The following is a 24,123-nucleotide window of genomic DNA, read 5'->3' as shown; positions in this document are numbered from 1 at the left end:
GGGCAGGCCACATAGGTCGCATGCCAGATACGAGACTCCCTAAGCAAATGCTTTATGCGGAGCTCCTTCGTGGTAAACGAGCCAAAAGAGGACAGTGGAAACGTTATAAGGACACCCTCAAAGCCTTCCTGGTAAAGTGCGAGACCCTGGCCGAAGACCGCCCGAGGTGGAGAAAGTGCATCTGGGAGGGCGTTGAGCTCTTTGAGTCTCAATGCAAAAAGCGTGAAGAGGCCAAGCGCAGCCAGCGGAAGGAGCATGCGGCAAACCAGCCCCACCGATCCCTTCCCTCGACGAATGTCTGTCCCATCTGTGACGGGGTCTGTGGTTCTCGTATCGAACTGTTCAGCCACCAAAGAACTCACTTTGGGAGTGGAAGCAAGTCTTCCTCGATTCCGAGGGACTGCCTATGATGATGATGATGCCAAAATGAGGCTATTCAGCCTCTTTGGTTGAAGGGGAGTAGCAGTGCTGCTGCTAACCACAGGGGGGCGCTATGGAAGTAGATTCTAACCAATCCTTGATGAGATAAATACCAGCACCCTGCGCGAACAGCCAATGAGAGTGGCTGGGTGTCAGTATTTAACAGTTCTGCCCCTCGTGCAATGATGGAGAACAGGAAAGTCGTGGTCAATTTCTCCTCTGGTTGTTCCAAGCTCGCCGTCGGTGAATGAACGAGTTTGTAAATGGAGTGGGGTTGTGTGTTTATTTTAAATGCTGTTTGCAATTACCTGGCCGGCCGGCCGGCCCGCCCAGTGCAGTACTAACTGCTTTGCAGTCACCCTCCTGGTACAAGTCTGGGTTGCATTGAACTCGCTGGGCTGGGCTGCGCTGCGCTGGACTGGTCCCGCAGGTCTCCGGCACCAATGCATGAAGTGTCTGTTGTCGGTTTTAAGGCTTAAATGTAACTTTAGACATGAGAATCTGGGCACAGCAGGATATTCAAACTGAAGAAACTAGATGCAATTGTATTTAACTAATTTACATTTTAAATAAACGAAGGCTTTAATTTAGATGAAGTCCAGCCTCCCCCCTCGCTGAGCTGAACATCTGGGTTGATAAAGTGGGGTGTAGCCCCGAGGTGGGCTTCAGTCCCGCGGACTCTCCGGGTCTGTACTAACCGATGGAATGTCACCATGTTTCCCCCCAGGTGTTGGCTCCAGCTCAGAAGGACCTGCTGGACTACCGTGGACTTGGGGTCGGTGTTCTGGGTCAGTCTCCAATGATTCCGCACATTATCCTTTGCCGTTGGATGTGTCTCTGTCTGTTTAACCTGTGTATTATTCATTGAACAGAGATGCGCCACAAATCGCCAGAGTTCACTGAAATCCTGGACGCGACCAAAGTCCATTTGAGTGATCTGTGAGTAATCGCTGTCCGGTTCAAAGTATGACTGGAATAATTCAACGGGCCGATCCAGGCCAAACCAGCTACCCATAAACTGGCCAACCTGTGCTAATAATTGGTCCCATTCAATTAAACTGACTTCATGCCCTTGGTTGTAAGTTGTGAAATTACTGACAACCCCCATTCTAATGTACGTTTTTTAAATTCGTTCCTGGCATGCGGGTGTCGCTGGCAAGGCCAGTATTTATTGCCCATCCCTAATTGCTAGACTAATTGCAGAGCAGGTTGTGTGTGTGTGTTAGACTAAGATATCAGATGTGGCTCAGTGGGTAGCACACTTGCCTCAGAGTCCGAAGATTGTGGGTTTAAGTCCCACTCCAGGGACTCTAGCACAAAATCTATTGCAGAGTAGGTTGTGTCTGGGCTGAAGTTTTTGGACAGTGAGTCTGTCCCGAACAAACACATCTGCAGGAGATGTCTCCACCTCGAATCTGTCCGGATCAGAGTCATTGAGCTGGAGTGCCCTGACACATAAGGGAGGGGGAGGAATTTCTGGACCACTTTATCCAGAATAGAGTTGCACCAGAGGAAAGCACAAGGCTCAGGACCGAGGGTGTGACTGTTGGGTAGCGGGGATTTAGGAGCGGCTGAGAAGGAGGTCCTGCAGACACTGGTCCTGTCCAACAAGTATGGTGTATTTGCTGACTGTAAAGACAAGGAGAAAGACTGCAGGGAAGACAGCCACAATATAGACCATGGCTCAGAAGGTTGTCTAGGGGAGAAGAGCAGAATAGAAATGGTGGTAGTGATTGGGAACTCTAATTAGGGGGATAGATAGCATCCCCTGAAGGGTATGTTGCCAAGGTAAGGGATATCTCACGGCGGCTAGAGAGGAACTTGGAAAGGGGGGGGGTGGGTAAATCCAGTTGTCATGGTCCATGCTGGAACAAATGACATAAGTAGGAACAATGAGAAGACATTCCTGAAAGAGTATCAGAGGTTAAGCTCTAAATTTAAAAAGCTGGACCTTGAGGATCATTGCCTGAGCCATGTGCAAATTGGCATAGAAGTGGACAGATCAGTAGAATTGTAATGTGTGGCTAAAGGGTTGGTGTGGGAAAGAGGGGTTCCTTTTCATGGGACACCGGGACACCAGTTCTGGGACAGGAAGGAGCTGTACTAATGGGATGGGCTCCACCTGAACTGGGATGGGATCTGTGTCTTTGCAGAAAGGGTAAATAAGGAGGTGGCAAAGGCTTTAAACTAGTAAGATGGGGCGGGGCGGGGGTGGTGGAATCTACAAGAAATGTAACCAGCCTAAATATAAACAAAACTGGAAAAGAGCAAAGAATATAGTAAGGGAGGACATTAATGGCAAGGGAATAAATAGTTATAGAATAGGAGTCTAAAAAGATGGTTAAACATAAAGTGAGAGGAAAACCTATTAAAAATGAGTCAAACTGTCTGTACAGCAATGTACACTGTCTGCCTCCAGCTCCCTGGTTTTATTACAATCATGTGTTGCGAGGAACCAGTCATAGTAGGGATTACTGAGACATGACTACAGAAAAATCTGGACTGGGAATTGAACATTACAGTATATAACATATTTAGAAAAGGGGAGATAAAGTAGCTGTAATTATTTGGGATAACATAATGGCAGTAGAAAAAAGTGACTGCTATCAGCAAGACAAAAATAGAATCCATATGGATAGAGATAAAAGAATAAAGGATCAATCACACCTAATAGGTGTAGTCTACAGACCACTTAATAGTGGAAGGGAGGTGGAGGAAGAAATATGCAGACAAATTGGGGAAATGAGTTTTTTTTAAATGGAATAATAATCATGGGGGATTTCAGCTACCCTGATATTAATTGGACAGAAGAGGTAGGTAAAGGGGACAAAAGAATTGAGTTCCTACAATGTCTGCAGGATTCCTTTCTAACCCAATATGTAAAAAGCCCAACAAGGTAGGATTCTCTATTGGATCTAGTAATAGTGAATGAACCAGAGCAGACAAGAGAAGTAAAAGTAGGGGAACATCTGGGCAATAGTGACCATATTATAATGTGCTTTAAGATGATAATTGAGAAGGACACAAGTAGGACAAAAGAAGGACAAAAACCAGGGTAATCGATTGGAGAAAAACTGATTTTTGAGGGGTTAAGAATAGAACTTGGGGAAATAAAATGGGCAACAATATTGGCAGTCAAAGATGTAGAACAGCAATGGGAAACATTTTACAAAGGTCTTCAGCAGAGTGCAGGAACAATATATTCGGCTGAAAGGAAAATACAAACTAAACACGAATGAGACTCCATGGATGAATAAAGATATAAGGGAACAATTGAGGGTAAGGAAATAGGCCTACATTTAAGTACATAGACAGCAGGGAGTGCATGATAAGGGAGAATATGAAGATTAGGAGAGGTCAAAAAAACAATTCGGAAGGCAAAGAGGAACTATGAAATTAAATTATCAAGGAACATAAAACAAAATAGTGAAATATTTGCTGGCACATCAATAAAAACAAGGAAGGGGAAAGTTAGGATGGGAATAGGACCATTAAGGGATTGTCAGGATAATACCACAGGTTATGAAAGAGATGGCAGAAATATTTTTAGAGTTATTTTGCTTCAGTATTTACCAGGGAGATAGAACAGGTGGACATGACATTGGATAATGAGATAAGTACATTTAAAATAAAAAGAGGAGATATATTAAATAAACTAATCAAACTCAAGAGGATAACACCCCTGGTCCAGATAGATTGCCTCCACGCATTTGAAAATAATCTAGGGAAGCGATAGCCGAGGCATTAAAATACATATTGAATAATTTTAGAAAAAGGTGTAGTGCCAGAGGACTGGCAGATAGCTAGTGCAATATCTATATTTTTAAGGGGGATAGAACACATCCAAGGAGTTATAGACCAGTCAGATTAACATTGGTGGTAGACAAAACAATGGAGTCCCTACTAAAGGAGAAAATAGAAGAACATCGAGAAACCAAAAATATAATGACCAGTCAGCATGGATTTCAAAAGGGAAAGTCTTGCTTGACCAACCTTGTCATAAAGCTCATAGAGACCAAGAACCTGACCTTAGAGGCAGCAGCACTGGTTGCACAGACATTCTTGGTAGGGGAAGAAGAAACGAGGTTGATTTACAATGCAGGTACGACAACTAACGAAATATTGGAACAAGAAGTTCACAGCACTAAACAAGCTGCTACCCCCACACACAGACAAAACGGGTGAACAGGTTCTCGACAGCAGGCAGAAGCCATCAAGGGCCACAGGAACGGCCATTCACACCTCATCAACCCACAATGCGAGCAATCAACTACAAACTGAGAGAAGCTCAAGAGAGATCAGCCAGATGCAGCTCATTCTTTGGGAACACTTTAAACAATAGAACAGGTCTGTGCTGGAGGTGTGGGGGTGGGCACTCGTCAAGAGGATGTCGATTTCAGCAGGCTGTTTGCAGAAATTGTGAATATACAGGGCATTTGGCCCGCATGTGCAAAAAAACGGCAGCTCGGCTGGTATACGAATCGGATGGGTCGGAAAGCGGACCAGAAGATAGTGGGGACAGTACCCGGGATACCGATGTACAGCGGGTCAACATGATCAATGCTGCTGCTCCTACAACAGGACGCCTCCTATAATGATGAGGGTCCTACTCAACGGGATATCTGTCAACATGGAGCTGGATACGGGAGTGAGTCAATCTCTCATGGGTGCTCAACAATTTGAACAACTGCGGCCGCATAAAAGAGACAGACCAAAACTCACAAGGGTCAACACCACACTAAGGACCTATACCAAAGAAATCGTATCAGTCCTCGGCAGCGCCATGCTCTCTGTCACACACAAAGGGACAGTGAACCGACTTCCCCTGTGGATTGTCCCCGGAGACCCCCAGCACTGCTGGGGAGAAGCTGGCTGGCAAAACTAAACTGGAAATGGGATGATGCCCATGCCATATCATTAGAGGAACGGACCTCCTGCTCAACAGTTATAAAGTGATTTGAACATCTCTTTCAGCCAGGTGTGGGCACTTTCAAAGGGGCCAAAGTCAAAATCTACATCACACAGGATGCTAGACCGGTCCATCACAAGGCCAGAGCTGTACCCTATGTGATGAGGGAAAAGATTGAACACGAACTAGACAGACTTCTGCGGGAAGACATTATATCACCTGTGGAATTTAGCGACTGGACAAGTCCCATCGTCCCAGTCATGAAGCCTGATGGATCCGTACGAATCTGTGGGGACTACAAATCTACCATAAACAGAGCCTCTCTACAGAACCAGTACCTGCTGCCCAGAGCGGAGGACTTATTTGCCACATTGGCTGGAGGTAAACTTTTTTCAAAATTAGACCTCACATCTGCGTATATGACGCAAGAATTGACCGAGGAATCCAAGCTACTCACCACCATCAACACACATCGAGGCCTTTTCTATGTTTCTATGTTTCTATGTTTTCATGTACAATCGATGCCCATTCGGCATCAGGTCGGCAGCTGCCATATTCCAGCGCAACATGGAGAGTCTGCTCAAGTCCATCCCAGGGACGGTTGTATTTCAAGACGACATACTCATCACGGGCAGGGACACCGACTCCCATCTCCGTAATTTGGAGGAAGTACTAAAGCGGTTGGATCGGGTAGGCCTACGAGTCAAGAAATCCAAGTGCCTGTTTCTCGCACCCGAGGTTGAATTTTTGGGCAGAAGGATTGCCGCTGATGGAATCCACCCAACAGAGTCCAAAACAGAAGCAATCCGCCTGGCACCCAGGCCCCGGAATGTCTCAGAACTGCACGCCATTCTCGGGCTACTCAATTACTTTGGGAACTTTATGCAGAACTTAAGCACGCTGCTGGAGCCTCTCCACGTGCTACTCAGGAAGGGGTGCGATTGGTTTTGGGGGGACGCCCAGGAACGCGCCTTCAATAAGGCACGCAACCTTCTGTGTTCCAACAGTGTTTTGACTTTCTTTGACCTAGGTAAAAAGCTAGTTCTCACATGCGATGCGGCAGTATATGGGGTCGGGTACATTTTGCAACATGTCAATAGTGCGGGCAAATTACAACCCATAGCTTATGCCTCCAGGTCACTTTCGCGGACGGAGCGCGGGTACGGAATGGTAGAGAAGGAGGCGCTCGCATGCGTGTACGGTGTCAAAAAGATGCACCGATACCTTTTCGGGGCCAAGTTCGCGTTAGAAACCGACCACAAGCCCCTCACGTCCCTCCTGTCCGAGAGCAAGGCAATAAACGCCAACGCCTCGGCGCGAATTCAACGGTGGGCACTCATGCTGGCGTCCTACGACTACACAATAAGGCACAGACCAGGCACAGACAACTGTGCCGACGTATTCAGCAGGCTACCCCTGGCGACCACGGAAGGGTCTGATGAACAGGACTGTGAGATAGTCATGGCAATCAATGCCTTTGAGTCCACAGGTTTGCCCATGACGGCTCGCCAAATCAGAGCCTGGACGGCCAGCGACCCCACGTTATCCTTAATAAAAAGATGTGTCCTAACTGGTGACTGGACAGAGGCTCGCGATGCCTGCCCCGAGGAATTAAAACCCTTTCACAGGTGCATGCATGAGCTATCACTACAAGCAGACTGCCTGATGTGGGGCAGCCGAGTAGTCATGCCTCTGCGAGGCAGAGAGGCATTTATCCGGGAGCTCCACCGCGAGCACCCGGGGATCGTTTTCATGAAGACCATAGCCAGATCCCACGTCTGGTGGCCTGGTATTGACGCGGACTTGGAGCTCTGCGTCCGAAGGTGCACCATTTGTGCCCAACTCAGCAATGCCCCCAGGGAGGCTCCACTGAGCCCCTGGCCCTGGCCTACCAAACCGTGGTCGCGGGTGCACGTAGACTATGTGGGCTCATTCATGGGCAAAATGTTCCTCGTAGTTGTAGATGCGTTTTCAAAGTGGATCGAATGCACCATTTTAAAGTCGAGCACAACCTCCACCACTGTGGAGAGCCTCGCAACCATGTTTGCAACGCACGGAATCCCTGACACATTGGTCAGTGACAATGGTCCGTGCTTCACCAGTGCAGAATTCCAAGACTTTATAATTGACCATGGCACAAATCATGTCAAGACGGCACTGTTCAAGCCGGCCTCCAATGGCCAGGTGGAGAGAGCAGTGCAAATCATTAAACAAGGCATGCTTAAAATCCAAGGTCCCACACTGCAGGGTTGCCTGTCGCGACTGCTGCTGGCATACAGATCTCATCTGCACTCACTGACTGGGATCCCCCCGCGCAACTGTTGATGAAAAGGACTTTAAAAACAAGGCTCTCATTAATCCTCCCAGACATGCACGAAATCGTTGAGGCAAAGCGCCGTAAGCTGACTGAGCACCATGACAGAAATTCGAGGGGGAGATGGAATGAGATAGGGGACAAAGTGTTTGTACTAAACTATGGCAGGGGTCCCAAATGGCTTGCAGGGACAGTAACGGGCAAGGAAGGAAACAGGCTACTGGTAGTACAAATGGACAATGGCAAAAGCTGCCGGAGGCATGTAGACCAAGTCAAAAGCAGATTTACCAACAACACTGCGGAACCAGAGGCAGACTACAATGTGGAACTCGCACCACACCTGGTGGACAAACAGAGGGAACAACCTGAGGAAAGAGCAATCCCAACAGACAGCCCAGGCGAGTCAACAACAATCACACCAATCGAAACAGACAGCCCAGGCGAGATACCAGCAACCACACCCAAAGAAAAACAGACACCAAGGCAAACAACTGATCCACAAGAGCTTAGCGTAGACCACCTGAGAGGCTGAACCTATAAAGACAATAAGACCTTGGGGGAGGGTGAAGTCATGTGTCTTACATTATTATATATAACTGTGTCCTAACATGCTATACATGACTGTAATAAGATATGACCTGTAACCACCAGCATGCCTTACCACCAGGTGTGCACTTGCAAGAGACAAGTATATAAGGACAGGTCAGGCAAGTGCAGCATTCCAGAGCTGTGAAATAAAGGTGCAGGGCCAGAGTGACCTTGACTTCACTACATTCCTCGTGTGCATCTGTACTGAGGGGACAGGACTTTACAAACCTCATTGAATTTTTTTGAAGAGGTAACAGAGAGAGTAGAGATGATGCAGTAGATGGAATTTAACTAGATTTTCAAAAGGCCTTCAATAAGGTACCCCATAATAGAGTGATGAACAAGTTCAGAGAATGTGGAATCGGGGGACAAGTAGCAGAATGGATGGCTAGCTGGCTTCAAGACCGAAAGCAGAGCAGGACATCTTCAGTGACAGAAGGTGGGTAGTGGTGTTCCACAAGGATCAGTGCTGTGACCACTGTTCACCATTTATATTAATAATTTAAAATCAAAAACACACTTTGTAAATTTGTGGGAGACATCAAATTGGGGGCGATAGTCAATACTAATAAATTACCGGAAGACATTAATAAACTTGCAGAATGGGCATACAATTGGCAAATCAAGTTCAACACTGATGTGAGGAATTACATTTTGGTAGGAAGAATAGAGGTCACGTTACTTGGAGGGTCCGAGTCTCGGTGGGATAGAGGAACAGGGATCTCGGAATACAAATGCACATTGCTAAAAGTTGCAAGGCAGTTTAGCAAAGCCAACTGCATACAGTTCTGGTCGCCATATTATAAAAAAGATATAAAGGCACTGGAGCGGATGCAAAGAAGATTTACAAGGATGATACCAGAAATGCCAGGGTATACACATCAGGAAAGGATAAATAGGCTGGATCTTTTCTCTTTGGGTGGGGGGAGGGCGGTGGTTGGAGAAAGAAGGCGGACGGGTAGCCTAATAGAGGTCTTTAAAATTGAGGTTTTGATAGTGGATACAGAGAATGTTTCCACTTGTGGGGAAGAGCATAACTAGAGGCCATGAATATAAAATAGTCACCAAGAAATCCAATAGGGAATTCAGAAGAAAATTATTTTCCCAAAGAACCCACTACCACAGGGAGTGGTTGAAGCGAATTGTATAGATGCATTTAATGGGAGGCTAGACAAGCAAATGAGGGAGAAGGGAATAGAGCGTTATGCTGATAGATTTAGCTGAGAATAGACGGGAGGCGATTCGAGTGGAGCATAAACTCCGACATGGACTGGTTGGGCCGAATTAACTGTTTCTGTGCCATACATCTTGTGTAATCCCTTGAGGAGGTGGTGGTGAGCAGTCTGCATGCTGAAGGTACCCCCATAGGCTGCGAGTGCTTAATGAATCTATTATCAATACTGATGTGTCCCCTTCCTCTTCTCCAATGCTTGTTAAATACTGTAATGATCAATAAGCCATAGATGATTTTCACAGGCCCAGATGGTCTCCTATTACAGCTCTGGTCTGCCTCTTTTAATTGAACCCTTAAGGGTTGCCTCAGTGACATTGGACACAAGTGCCCCGTTTAGGGACACAACTAATAAAACCCAAATCATAAAGACATAACAAACTTAACTATGAATAATATTTCCTCTGGACAATGCATTCCAGTCCCATGTGGTGCCCACTGGCTGCAGAAGGCTTCAGGTGTACCGGCAGGCATCGTGCACAGTTCTGGTCTGTAATATTTTGGCTGATGGGGATGCTGCAATTGACCTCCTTGCTCCTCGGGTGGTAAAGGGAAAATCACCCAGGACTCCTGCTCACTATCCAGTGATGCCCGTGTTCGAGAATAGGGAGAATCTGCTTTTTTTCCCCCCATTCCCCAATTCCCCCCCCCCCCCCATCAAAATCAGTAGCAAGTGGACATCTCTCGTGTTTAGATAAGTCTGGAAAGTAGGGGGAGGACCCGCCTTCTCAATGTCTTGAAGTTTGGGTGGAATGAGTGGGATTTCTTCAAGCAGTGAAAGCACTCAGTACTAGTGCTGTGGGTGAGAATCTGGCTTGCTGGCCTGGTTTGTTGGTCATGTTTTACTTCTCTCCGACCAGTCTAGTGTGAAACTCCAACTCTTTTTTTTTGAAGTTTGTAAACTAACTGCTTCAGTCTTCTTGCTGAATATTGTCCGGTCCGCTTGACAATCTAACAATTTTCCACAGGAAGATCCCAGAGAACTACACGATACTGTTTTTGCAGGGTGGTGGGAGTGGCCAGTTCAGTGCCATCCCCTTCAACCTCATCGGACTGAAAGAAACCAAATGTGTGGACTTTGTGGTCACCGGGGCCTGGTCTACTAAGGCAGCCAAAGAGGCTGAGAAGTTGGGAAAAGTGAAGATTATCCATCCTGAACAGGACACTTACACAAGTAAGGTTTTATTGGGATTGATATTGAGCCCTGAAGCGGGCGGTTTGAATCCAGAAATGTGGGGGAGGGAGAGAGAATTGCTCCCCCTCCAGCATTGTGGGGTTGAGCTGCTTACAGCTGTTGGGCTTTCCATAGACGGATGGGTGCGACTGCCCTCCGTTTGTGTGGTGTGTGGAAGGTACACTCTGGTCTGGGTGTGTATTGGATCACCAAGCTAATAGTGGAACCAGTAAAAGAAGTATACCAGCTGCCAAAAGCTCAACATCCCACCAGTAAAAGTCCCCTCTTTCCACCTACTCGGATTCTAGGGATCTGGTAAATGCTCCATGTTGGGTGAAGTCTGATTTTAATAATGAATGATTTGTAGGGATGTGGGCATCACTGGCGAGGCTGTTATTCATTGCCTATCCATAGTTTCCCTTGAGGACCTGGTGGTGAACCGCCGCTTTGAACAGCTGCAGTCGATGTAGTGAAGGTGCTCCCGCAGTGCTGTTGGATAGGAAGTTCCAGGATTTTGACCCTGCAATGATGAAGAAATGGTGCTTTATTTCCAAGCTGGAATGGTGTGACATTGGAGGTGTTGCTGTTCCCATGCACCTGCTGCCCTTGTCCTTCTAGGTGTTGGGGATTTTCGAGGTGCTGTCTTAGAATTCTAAAGTTTTATCCCATCTTTCTCTTGTAGAGATCCCTGATCCCAATGGTTGGATCTCAGTCCTGACTCCTCCTACCTCTATTATTGTGCTAATGATTCCATCAATGGGGTGGAGTTCCACTTCATCCCAGATGCCAAGGAAACTGTTCTGATCTCCGATATGCCATCCAACTTCCTTTCTAAGCCCTCTGATGTCTCCAGGGTAGGTCTGATTTTTAAATAGCAGAGCCCACTGAGACTTTCTCCCTTTTTTAGTGGAGACCCTTTAACAGTGCTGGAAGGTGGAAATTTGGGATGAATTGTTCTTGCCTTTTATACAATAGTTGGAATAAAATTTTACATCAGCAAAGTGTCGCACTAATCTTTTGTGTTTTCCTCTTTCTGCTGCCACTCTCTTCTCTGAAGTTCGGTGTGATATTTGCCACCACCCAGAAAAACCTTGGTTGTGCAGGAGTGACGGTAGTACTCATCCGAGAAGATCTCCTGGGATTTGCGCTCAGTGAATGTCCGATTGTGTTTGACTATAAACTACAGGCAGACAGCCTTTACAATACTCCCCCATGTTACAGGTTGGTACAGTGCTCTAGTAGTTTTGAGGAGTCTGATCGTGAATTCTTGAGCTTTTTGGTTGAACCTCAAATGTGCAAGACCCTATTCATGTAGCATCACCACATGGAGCATGTACTGGAACTGGATCTCTCTCTTCTTTAGTGATGGAACATTTGGGTTGGCCATATAGTTGATGTACATCTTCCTAATGGAATGTACCCATTACAGTTTAGGTTTTTGACCTGATCTCCCAGGTGTTTGTGCAGAAACCCCATCACCATGTTTCAGGGTCTCCAAACCAAGCTCCTGATGTGGGTGTACCTTGCCAAGGCTCGGTAACCTCCAGATGTGGTGGAACTGCTGGCTAAAACCACAAATTAAAAGTGCACACATTTCAACTTTCTCTGACAAGCTTCATAAATAACACCCTACTTTCTTTACTTTTACGGAGACTATTGTGATCTCCAGTTAATGAAATAATAGTGGGTTACTAACATACAAACTGAACATCTCTCTTTTAGCAGAGGTGTTACCCATATACAGGAATTTGATTCAGTTTGTAAGCTAAAGGTGGCCACTGCAAACACTGCATGTTCCCTCCCCAATGACGAAGGGAGGGAATCTATGGTTGGCCACTTCCATTATGTGCGATGCCCAGCTGCATCATGTAACTTGCAGGGTCATGCCAATTAGATGTATGCCTTTCTTTCAGTATTTATATCATGTGCTTGGATTGGATAAAGAGCAATGGGGCTGTTGAAGCAATGGAACAAAACAGTATTGCTAAATCGAAGCAGCTCTATGATGTGATTGAGGACTCCAGTGACTTCTACGTGTAAGTTGGTTCATTTCAAAGCTGTTGCTGGCTGGTTGTTTTTTGACCTGAACACAGAGCGCTGAATAATTTGCAACAATGACCTGTACTGCTTCCTGTACCTCTACACTGTAGATGCCCTGTTGATGTGAAGCGCAGAAGCAGAATGTATGTAGTATTCCGGATTGGTGGCCCTGATGGGAATGATGTCCTTGAACAGACTTTTCTTGATCAAGCAGCTGAAGTTGGCATGATTTCATTGAAGGGGTCACAGGTAAACTGGAAATGGGAATGTCCAACAATCTGAAGGGGCGTTGGGGAGGAAAAGAGTAAATTATACAGGAACCATTTCTGATTCTTCTCCCTCTTCACTTCTCTTTCTCTTTCCCCGCCCCCCCTTTCCAATTATTCCCATCTCCTGCTCAATTGCCCCCATTATCAGTGGCATTATATAACTTGTGTGCTGGTGTCCCTAGTACAGTAACACTCTTCTAAAGTCCAAGTGCAGGAGGGATTGAACGGGCCACAGACTAGTGTAGAGCATAAACACCAGCATAGACCAATTGGACTGAATGGCCTGGTACTTGTTTTTGCTGCACATTCTATGTAATTCTAGCTACTGGTGCGTGAGGGGAGGGAGAGAAAGACAGTGTCTAGATGTAGCATTTAACCATATACGATATTTTATTTCTTATCCTCAAAACGTGGTGCTTAAAACGCTGGTCAAATGCCCCTTCACTCAGCTGACATCATCATTTACAAGTAGTTATATCAGCCAATTGGGGCTCAGCGTCACTATGAAATAGGATCCTGTTTGCATGATTATTGGAGTGGGGGTAATTGTTTTTAAACAAGCTTTCAGTTATTGCACTAAAATGAATTTCTGCTATTACTGCTCAATGCATGCCCCCACACCTTTGCGTAGGATTCAAGACACATTTTCCATTCTTATTCCTTTCCCCCTCACTGCTTGCTTAACATGTTGCTGTGTATATTTTGGGCTTGTATAATGAGTCTCTCCAAAGCTTGACTGCCATTTGTATTACCTTTGCATGAGAAATCTACATAAATTAGGAAATGTGCACACAGTCATGGTCTTAAAACAGACTGTGTAATTCCCCTAAACTGTACTTGTTTCTAGATCAGTTGGTGGGATCTGTGCTTCTCTCTACAATGCTGTGACGCTGGAAGAAACAAGTTGGCAGAATTCATGACTTCCTTCATGAAGGAATATCACTCGGGAGCTGCCTGTAGTTAGTCATTGTATGTAAGGCACCTGACTTGTGTAGCATGGCATTACATCGGTATCTGAGTGTGTTTCTTTGGATTTGTGGATTATTTGAAGTACCAGAGGTGCTAAAGACCATTAATCCCAAGTAATTGGTGCAAGTAAACTTGGTTACAGTGGCATAGTGGTTGTTACTAGCCTACTAATCCAGAGGTGTGGACTAATGATTTGTGGACATAAATTCAAATCCCACCACAACAGCTGGGAAATTTAAATTCAGTTAATTAAATAAATCTGGTATTAAAAAGCTAGTATCTGTAATGGTGACCATGAAAATACCAGATTGTAAAAATCCCTCTAGTTCACTAATGTATTTTTTAGGGAAGGAAATTGGGCCCTTGCCTGGTCTGGCCTATATGTCACTAGACCCACAGCAATGGCTTAGCAAGTCACTCAGTTGTATAAGGTAGCTTATCATGGGCAATAAATACTAGCCTTGCAAGCGACACCCACATCCCATGACTACATTTTTTTTTAAACTACGTCATTCAAAACACATGCTTCCTACTTAAACACTTCATTGCACAATTGGAAACTCTAACTCCTTTTACTAGGACCTGTTGCTATTGGTGTCAGCCAGGGTATGATTCTTGCCTCTGAGTCAGGGTCAGGTGGATGATACACTACTGTCCTGAGGGAGTGCTGTGTTGTCTGTCGGTCGAGGTGAAGTTACATATCAGGACAATGGAAATTGTCCACAAGTGTTGCTCACCCACCTGTGACCAACAACATCCTACCAGTAGTGGCTAATGTTATAACAAATGAATTGCTCAGAAAAGCTCTACCTATTAGGCATCAGGTAACACGGCTATCCTTTGTGGAATAGGTTTGGGAATTATTGTATGTCAAAGTAGGCCTATGGCAAGCCGGCCTCAGTCCCTTAGGTCCTGCTAGCTTCCATACGCAGTGAAGCATACGGCACTGGAGGAGGCCATTCAGCCCATTGTACATCTGCCAGCTCTTTGAAAAGAGCTATCCAATTAGCTGCACTACCCTACTCTTTCCCCATAGCCAGGCAATTGTTTTCCTTTCCAAGTATTATCTAGTTTTTTTTTAAAGTTACTTTGAATCTGTTTCCACCAGCCTTTCAGACAGTGCATTGCAGATCACATCTCAATGTGTTCAAAAAAAATTCTCTGCCGTTGGTTCTATTGCAAATTATTTTAAATCCGTGTCCTCTAGTTACCAACCCTTCTACCAATGGAAACAGTTTCTCCTTATTTACTCTATTTTTAAAAAAACTTTGTGATTTTGAATGGCAATGCAGGTTCGTGGCGGCCGTCTGCTGTGAATGCTGGAATCAAACCCGCGATCAGTGAGTGAATCGAGTGGCTGCAATGTGGTCTCTGCAGAGACCAACGCAAATATCAACTTCCATAAAGCTCCGGAAACAATGACAAAATAAATAGCTGGAGCCCAGCACCGAGGGAGATTGTTCCGCTGCCTTGGAGCTGTGCTCACCTTCAACAAACAAAAACTGCCTCTTTTTTTTGCATAAAAGACACAAACAGTGCTGCTGCCCGCAAACCTGCCAGACACGCATGTACTTCTGGACAAGCAGTGTTAATTTTTATTTAAATTCTAAAAATAGTCACAGTAAATACCAACAAACGCATCAATACAAGCAATGCAACAGGGAATCAAACTTCATCTCCTGACTGAGGCACAGCCGAGCCCACAATCCATCCCCTTTCCCCGAATCATCCCCAACTCTCTGTCTCTCGGACTCTGGCCTCTTGTGTATCCCCCTCCCAGCTTTTGGCCATCACTGCTAGCCGTGCCGTCTCCAGCGTAGGCTCCATGCTCCCCAAACATCTGGAGTGTCTTCAGGACCTGTGCAGTAAATGGAACGGTATGTGTCCCAACAACAACAACTTGCATTTATATAGCACTTTTTCAATGTAATAAAACATCGCAAGGCATTTCACAGAAACGTTATCAAACAACATTTGACACCAAACCATGTAAGGAGATATTAGGACAGCTGACCAAAAGCTTGGTCAAAGAGGTAGGTTTTAAAAAGTGTCTTAAATGAGGAAAGAGAGGTGAAGCGGTTTAGGGAGGGAATTCCAGAGCTCAGGGCCCATGCAGCTAAAGGCACGGAGGCGAATGGTGGAGCAATGAAAATTGGGCTGCTGCAAGAGGCCAGAATTGGAGGAGGGCAGAGATCTCGGAGGATTGTAGGGCTGGAGGAGGATAGGGAAGGGGTGGGGCCATGGAGGGATTTGACCACAAGGATGACCACTTTAACATCAAGGTGTTGCTGGACCAGGAGCCAATGTAGGTTAGGAAGCACAGAGGTGATGGATGAATGGGACTTAGTGCGAGTTGGGATACGGGCAGCAGAGTTTTGGATTAGCTCAAGTTTACTGAGGGTGGAAGATGGGAGGCCGGGTAGGAGAGCATTTGGAATAGTCAAATCTAGAGGTAACAGATGCATGGATGAGGGTTTCAATAGCAGATGGGCTGATGCAGGGGTGGAGAAGGGCGATTTTATGAAGGTGGGCGTAGGTGGTCTTGGTAATGGCGAAGACATGGAATCAGAACCACAGCTCATGGTAAAGTGGAATGCTCATGGGATCAGTGTAAGGGAACAAAGTTCATGGCTTAAGCCTTCCCCATATTTAATTGGAGGAAATTCCTGCTCACCCAATACTGGATGTCAGATAAGCAGCTTGACAAATCAAAGGCAGTGGAGGTGGTGGTGAAGTAGAGCTGGATGCCGTCAGTATACATTTGGAATCTGACGTCATGTTTTCTGATGAGGCTGAGGGGCAGTATATAGATGAGAAATAGAAGGGGGCTAAGGATAGAGGTCTCGGTGTGGGATTGGGAAGAAAAACCATTGCATGAGGTTCCCTGGCTATGACTGGCTAGATGAGAATGGAATCAGGCGAGGGCAGTCCCACAAAGCTGGACAATGGAGGTGAGCATTGGAAGAGGATGGTGTGGTCAACTGTGCCAAAGGTTGAGACCAGGCGAGAAGGATGCGGTGGGATTATGTACCATGGTCACAGTCACATAGGGTGTCATTTATAACTTTGTATAGGACCATTTCAGCACTGTGGAAGGGGCGGAAACCTGATTGGAAAGGTTCAAAATTGGAGCTATGGGAAAGATGGGCATTGATTTGGGAGGCGACAACATATTCAAGAACCTAAAAGAAGGAGGTAGGAGATGGGGTGGTAGATTGCAAGGACAGAGGAGTCAAGGTTGTTTTTTTTTAGGAGGGGATTGATGACAGCGGTTTTGAAGGGGAGGTGGTCAGTACCAGAGGAGAGGGAACCATTAAACATATCAACTAGCACGGAGGCCAGGAAAGGAATTTGGGTGGTCAGCAGTTTGGAATAGGGTCAAGGGAGCAGGATGTATGTCTCATGGACGTGATGAGCTCAGGGAGGGCATGAGGGAATGATAGAAGAGAAACTAGAGAAAGGTGTGTGTTTGGGGTTAGGCCAGGTGGGGATCCGTCTACTCCCACGGTGGTGATTGAAGGGATCAGAATGAATCACGGTACAAATGGAGCAATGTAAAGGATCGGAATATCATGTGTTCTGGGAGCCAGAGCGAACAGAGGTTGGAATCACAGAACGCTCATTCTGAATGTCAACGAGTGGTGGCAGTGCTCCTGATCTTTCCATGTTGTTGGCCTGCTTGCAATATTTCATGTCTATCCCCTTGAGTGTAGAAGATTAACCAGTGATCTAATTTAGTTCTTTAAGATGATGAAGAATTTGATACAGTAGATAGAGAGAAACTATTTTCTCTGGTGGGGAATCCAGAAAAACTGGGCATATTCTTAAAATTAAAGCTGGCTGTTCTGGGGTGATAGCAAGAATCACATTCACACAAAGGGGAGTGGAAATCTGGAAATCTCTTCCCTCAAAAAGCTGTTGCGGCTGGGAGGTCAATTGAAAATGTCAAAACTGAGATCGCTAGGTTTTTGTTGGGGTGTTAAAGGTTATGGAACCAAAGCGGGTAGGTGGAGTTGTGATACAGATCAGCTATGATCTAATTGATTGCAGGATAGGTACGAGGGGCTGAATGGCCTTCTTCTGTTTCTATGTTCCTTTCTCGTAATTTGACTATGGCTGAAACTTAGTTACACAGCTATTTTTTGTAAACTTTGCCCGTTAGGAACACTCTAGCCCAGTAACAGGTCAGCCAAGTCCCATCTGCTCTGACGACTCCACCTTTCACACTTGTGCCTTTGACATGTCTTCCTTTTTCCTCAACCGAAGGTTCCCCTTGACCGTGTTCATTCTATTTCCTGCACCTCTGCTCTCACCCCTTCCCCTCCCTCCCAGAACCACAATAGGGTTCCCTTGTTCTCACCTTTCACCCCACCAGCCTCCACATTCAACGGATCATCCTCCACCAATTCCGCCACCTCCAGCGTGATCCCACCACCAATCACATCTTCCTCTCTCTTCTCAGCATTCCAAAGGGACTGCTCCCTCCGTGACACCCTGGTCCATTCCGTAGTCACCCCCAGCAGCCCCTCCACTTCCCACGGCACCTTCCATTGCAAAGGCAGGAGATGCAACACCTGCCCTTTTACTTCCTCCCTTCCCACTATCCAGGGCCCCAAATACTCCTTCCAGGTGAAACAGTGATTTACTTGTACTTTTTTCAATTTAGTATACTGTATTTGCTGCTCACGATGTGGTCTCCTCTACATTGGCGAAACCAAATGCAGATTGGATGACCGCTTTGCGGAGCAACACCATCCAGTCCGTAAGCTTGACCCTGAGGTTCCGGCCGCCTGTCACTTTAATTCTCCACTCCACTCCCACTTCGACATCTCCGTCCTTGGCCTCCTACACTGTTCCAATGAAGCTCAATGCAAGCTCGAGGAACAGCACCTCATCTTTCGTTTAGGCACTTAACAGCCTTCTGGACTCAACATTGAGTTCAAAAATTTCAGATAACCTCTGTCCATTTTTGGTTCCCTTTGCCCCCCCCCCCCCCGATATTGAGCTGGAAATCCAGGCCTCCCCGGGTCCGTACAGAGTATGTACGGACCCGGGAAGGCATTGCAAAAGCCGATTTTCAGCGTACAATGCGCATGCGCTGAAAACTGGATTTTCCGATCTGTCAAGCTCCAACTGGACAGATCCTCCATATCTCGGCAGCCAGGACATTTTCAAGGGCAAGATTGCGGGATTTACCCATATCTTGCCCAGCGGATGTCCTGAAAACTCTTGCATCTGATAAAAGCAGGCGCATAGCCTACTTTTACAGGTGTACGAGTTTTAAAACACACAAAAACATTATAAAATAAAATTTTTAAAGCACATTTTATTGTTAAAAACCTTGTCCACTAAGGTAAGTTTATTTTAAACCATAATTTAAAATTTTTTTTAAAAATTGTATTTTTTTTAATGACATATTTAATTAATTTAAATTAAAGTTATTTATATGGTGCATTTTTTCTATTTTTTATTAGTGTTTTGGGTGTTGGAGGCTGTTTCTCTAACTTACGGAGTTCCCATTATTATGAATGAGAAAATACTGTACCTGGATTGGCTATCCAGAGCCGTGTGACTCCAGCTCCAGCTTATGGACGTCCTGATGTGCACGCGCTCCGACGTGCAGGGAGTGAAGGTCTCAGGACTGGGATTGCTCGTGGGCGCAGCAGGAACAGGTAAGTTTGCATCTTTTTTAACTTTTTCACTCGATCGCCCATGGAAAGACCTCGACTGGGAATTCTAGGTCATTATGTTCTTTTTTCTCTTTGTCTCGAATGACAGATGGTCATTATTCCGCCATTCACACCCTATCTAGACTAACCTTTTTCTAACTTCTGCCATTTCAATTCGGCCCATCATCCCTTTTGTCTCTCTCAGCTCTCCTGCCTTCCACCCTATCACAGAGCTTCCCTTTTGTTCGTTCTTCCCCTCCCCCCTTTCAGTGCTACTTAAGAATCTGTTCTTTTCGAACATTTGCCAGTTCTGACGAATGGTCATCGACCTGAAACGTTAACTCTGTTTTTCTCTCCACAGATGCTGCCTAACCCGCTGAGATTTCCAGTATTTTCTGCATTGGGTCAACCAAGTTGTTGGGTCAGGAAGTTTCTGCCATTAATGACTCCTGTCTCCATCCTTCCCGAGAGAAACAGCCCGAACTTTTCACTCAAAATGTAGCAGAGTTGTGGAATGGGGAGGCCATTGAAAGAGGCAGTATGAATGGCCTTGAGTTAATGACATATTCTCCTGGAGAGGCAAGGGGTTGAGGAGTATGGTGAGCAAATGGTTAAGATGGGGTTGGTCTTGGTGAGTTAGAGCTGCATTCAGGTTGCTGTAGGTGGCTATGCCATGTTTACATAATTACCTGTCTGTTTGTAGTTCGCAGAAAATTTGCAAATGTTCCATTATTAAATGAGTAGATTTTCCTTTTTGCCCGTCATTGGACTCTGGATGTTAATATCAGCGGCTGAGTGAATGGTGTCTACTGATTAACAATGCTGCTCATTGTGTTACTTGTTGTGTCTGTCCATGCACCGGGTCACTGTGGGACCGAAGGAGGAGACTTAGGCAGGCCTTGGAGAGAGTTTGAGTTGCTCGGAGATTACATTACTGGTGGCTTGTTTTTCATTCACGCTGGTGCGCAAGATCATCCAGACAGGCCTGAAATTCCCAAATGTATTAAGTAAGAAGCTCTATTTAAAAAAATTCATTCTTGGGATGTGGGCGTCGCTGGCAAGGCCGGTATTCATTTCCCATTGTTAATTGCCCTGCGAAGATGATGGTGTAGCAGTTTGTTACAACTGAGTTGTTTGCTTAGCCTGTTCAGAGTCAATCACGTTGGTGTGGGATTGGTGATAGCCAGACTGGGTAAGGGCGTCAGGTTTCCTTCCCTTCAGGACATTCCTGAATCAGTTGGGTTTTTACCACTATCCGACAGCTTCATGGTCACTTTTACTGATACCAGCTTTTTATTTCCAGATTTTTTCAAACTGCCAGGGAGTTCGCATTCTCTGGATTATTTGTCCAGTAACATTACCAGACCTTTCGAATAAACTTATCTGTTTTAGTAAACTTCAAATGATTCAGACCAGAAGGTCGCGGGTTCAATCCCGAATCTGTGTTGAGCTAGCTGATCTCCACTGGGACACTGGTTGAGCATGACAAATAACCCCTCGTAGATCCAAGTATTTTCTAAATGGAGAATAGCTCGGAGCTGTGGATGATTAGAGAGATTGAGGGATTCAAGTACAGAAATTAATAAATCGAGTGGATAGTTACAAAACATATTGGGCCGTAAATTGCGGTCTCGCGGGTGTGTATGATGTGTGCACGCACACCCGAAAGGTCTCGCAAATGACCGTTCTCAGCACGCACTGCGCATGCGCTGAGAACCGACATTTTGCGATCTGTCTAAATGTCTTTTGACAGATCACATGCATCCCTGGGAGAAGACATTCACGTGCAGAGGTTTGGGCTATTTGCGCAACTCCTGCCCAGCGAATGTCCTTCAAACATTTAAGCCTGGTAAAAGCCGGTGTATAGCCTACCTTTACCAGTGTAAGAGTTTTAAAAGTTATAAAAATTAAATATTATCACCAATTATTATATTAAAAACCTTGTCCATTAAGGTAAGTTTATTTTTACTCCTATAAAAGATGTAAAAAAAATTCAAAAAAATACATTTTTGTCTAAATTATTTAATGAAATTCAATTTTAAATATGTGAGATCTTTCTTGAATTTATCGTGTTGTGTTTGTGTTTATTTGGGGGTATTCTCATTGATAGTAATCTCATACAAACGGAGCTTCCATTATTATTAATGAGAATATTCCATGTTCATTGGTGGTCCTGGCCATGTGATCCCAGATTGCGCTTATGTTCCTGGGCTGCGTGAGCCTGTGCACTGCACAGCGAATGGAGGCCTCGGACCGCAAGTCTACATTCTTCCGGGACCACCAGGTACTTGCGTAAAAAAAAATTCAGTCGGAGGCATCCACCCACAGGAAGCCTCCGACCGCAGTTTTTGGGCCAATTTCAAAGGCTAATGGAATGTTAGCCTTAATCTTGAATGGATTGGAATACAAAGTGATGGATGTTATGTTACAGTTATAGAAAGCTCTGGTTAAACCCCATTTAGAGCACTGTGTTCAGTTCTGGGTGCCGCACTGCTGGAAGGATATATTGATCTTGAAGCGGATGCAGTACAGATTTACCAGAATGATACCGGGGCTAAAAGGGTTACATAATGGGGACAGATTGCCTAGACTAGGCTGCATTCCCTTGAGTATAGAAGGTTAAGGGGTGATCTGATTAAGGTTTTTAGGATGATTCAAGGATTTGATAGGGTAGATAGAGGGAAACTATTTCCTGTGGTGGGGGGGAGTCCAGAACAAGGGGGCATAACTTTTAAATTAAAACTAGGCCAGTCAGGGGTGATGTCAGGAAGCAATTCTTCACACAAAGGGTAATGGAAATCTGGAATTCTCTTCCCAAAAAAGCTGTTGAGACTGGGGGTTAACTGAAAAGTTCAAAACTGAGAATAATCGTTTTTTGTTGGGCAAGGGTATTCATAGAACAGAATCATAGCTTCGTATATCACAGAAGGCATCCATTCGGTCCATCGAGCCTGCACCGTCTCTTGCAAAGAGCAGTCCAGTTAGTTCCGCTCTTTCCCCATATCACTGCAATTTTTTCTCCTTCAAGTATTAACCAATTCCCTTTTGAAGGTTGCTATTGAATCTTATGCCAATCACCTTGAATATGTGCCCTCTGGTTATTGACGCTTCAGCCACTGGAAACAGTTTCTCTTTATTTACTCAGGGTTAAGGGTTATGGAACCAAAGCGGGGAGATGGAGTTACGATACAGATCTAATTGAATGGCAGAACAGGCTCGAGGGGCTGAATGGCCTCCTCCTGTTCCTATGTTCCTAAGTGTACGGAGTGAGGACTGGGCCAAATCTGGCCATGATGCTCTGCATGACCCAACACTCAAACATAATGAATGGTCACTTGGCCAAGGTAATGGAGGACAGCAGGTGACCATTGCATCTATAGCCCCGGGAGAGTGAGTGGCTTCAGGGGAGGAGGAAAGAAAATAGGAGGAGAAGAAATTAAAGTTCAAAAAGAAAGGGTGGTGAGAGTGTAGGTAGGAGTCACCCAGCCAACTATCAGAGTGAGGGAGGCAGAAAAAATACCATTCTGGGCTGAGAAATTGTGCGCACGGGATTGCCTTTGTGAGCAACAATCTGTTTGACTGTGAATATGCAGAAGGTGCAATATATGAGCTGGGACATGTCCAGTTCTGTCCCATGAACCTCTGTAACAGAGGGAAGGCTTTGTGCTGAATATTAACTTGCAGCATTTCTGTGCGGGCAGAATCGTTGTATCTCATGCTGTCTGACAAGAGAGAGATAACATATCTCCTAGTATAGGCACTACTCCCCTGTATCCCCCCCACCAGTGCAGGCACTGCTCCCCTATTGCCCCTCCCCCCCACCACCGGTGTACGCGAACGTCCCTGTACACCGTCCTGTATCCACTGTAGGTAGCAGTCTCCTATAACCCCCCCCACCCCCCAAACCCCAGTATAGGTCCTTATCTACTAATAGAACAGAGAATTTCAGTCATGTTGAGCTGTTATTGCATCATCAGAGCTCCACCCAATAATCAGTCAAACACCAAGCTCATCACTGGGGGTTGAACCCACACAGTGCAACATGAGTAATGAACACATGAACACAGAGTCCGGTGCCTGCTGTTACTGATGCCCAACAGTCCAATTGTTCTCTTCAGGGTGTTGGATTACCCTTGAACATGAGCAGAAGTCTCTCAGCTCGCTCAATGGGTAGCGCTCTCACTTCTTAGTCAGAAGGTCGTGGATTCAAGCCCCATTCAAGGGACTTGAGTACAAATTTCAGGCTGAAACCCCAGTGCTGAGGGAGTGCAGCACTGTCGGAGGTGCCGTCTTTCGGATGAGGCGTTATACCGAGGCCCCGTTTTCCCTCTCATGTGGACATAAAGAATCCCACTGCACTATTGGAAGAAAAGAAAGACATTCTCTAGTTGCCAGCATCCATCCCTCAACCAAGATCACCAAAACCGGTAAATTGCTGATTCATCTTGCTGTGTGCAATTTGGCAGCCGTGTTTGCCCAGATAACAAGAACAGCTGTGTAACATTTTGGGAAAACCTAAAGATATGATAAGCTCCGTTAA

At 45.6% G+C, this 24,123-nt stretch overlaps 1 pseudogene; it reads left to right on the top strand.

Annotated features, from left to right (window-relative positions):
• The first annotated feature begins 602 nt into the window (after positions 1 to 602).
• LOC139279574 (phosphoserine aminotransferase-like) lies at positions 603 to 23,757 on the top strand (annotated as a pseudogene).
• Positions 23,758 to 24,123: the final 366 nt, after the last annotated feature.

The sequence above is a fragment of the Pristiophorus japonicus genome, chromosome 14, assembly GCF_044704955.1.
Source record: "Pristiophorus japonicus isolate sPriJap1 chromosome 14, sPriJap1.hap1, whole genome shotgun sequence".
Classification (NCBI taxonomy): Eukaryota; Metazoa; Chordata; class Chondrichthyes; family Pristiophoridae; genus Pristiophorus; species Pristiophorus japonicus.
This window is presented reverse-complemented; position numbering and strand designations above follow the sequence as displayed.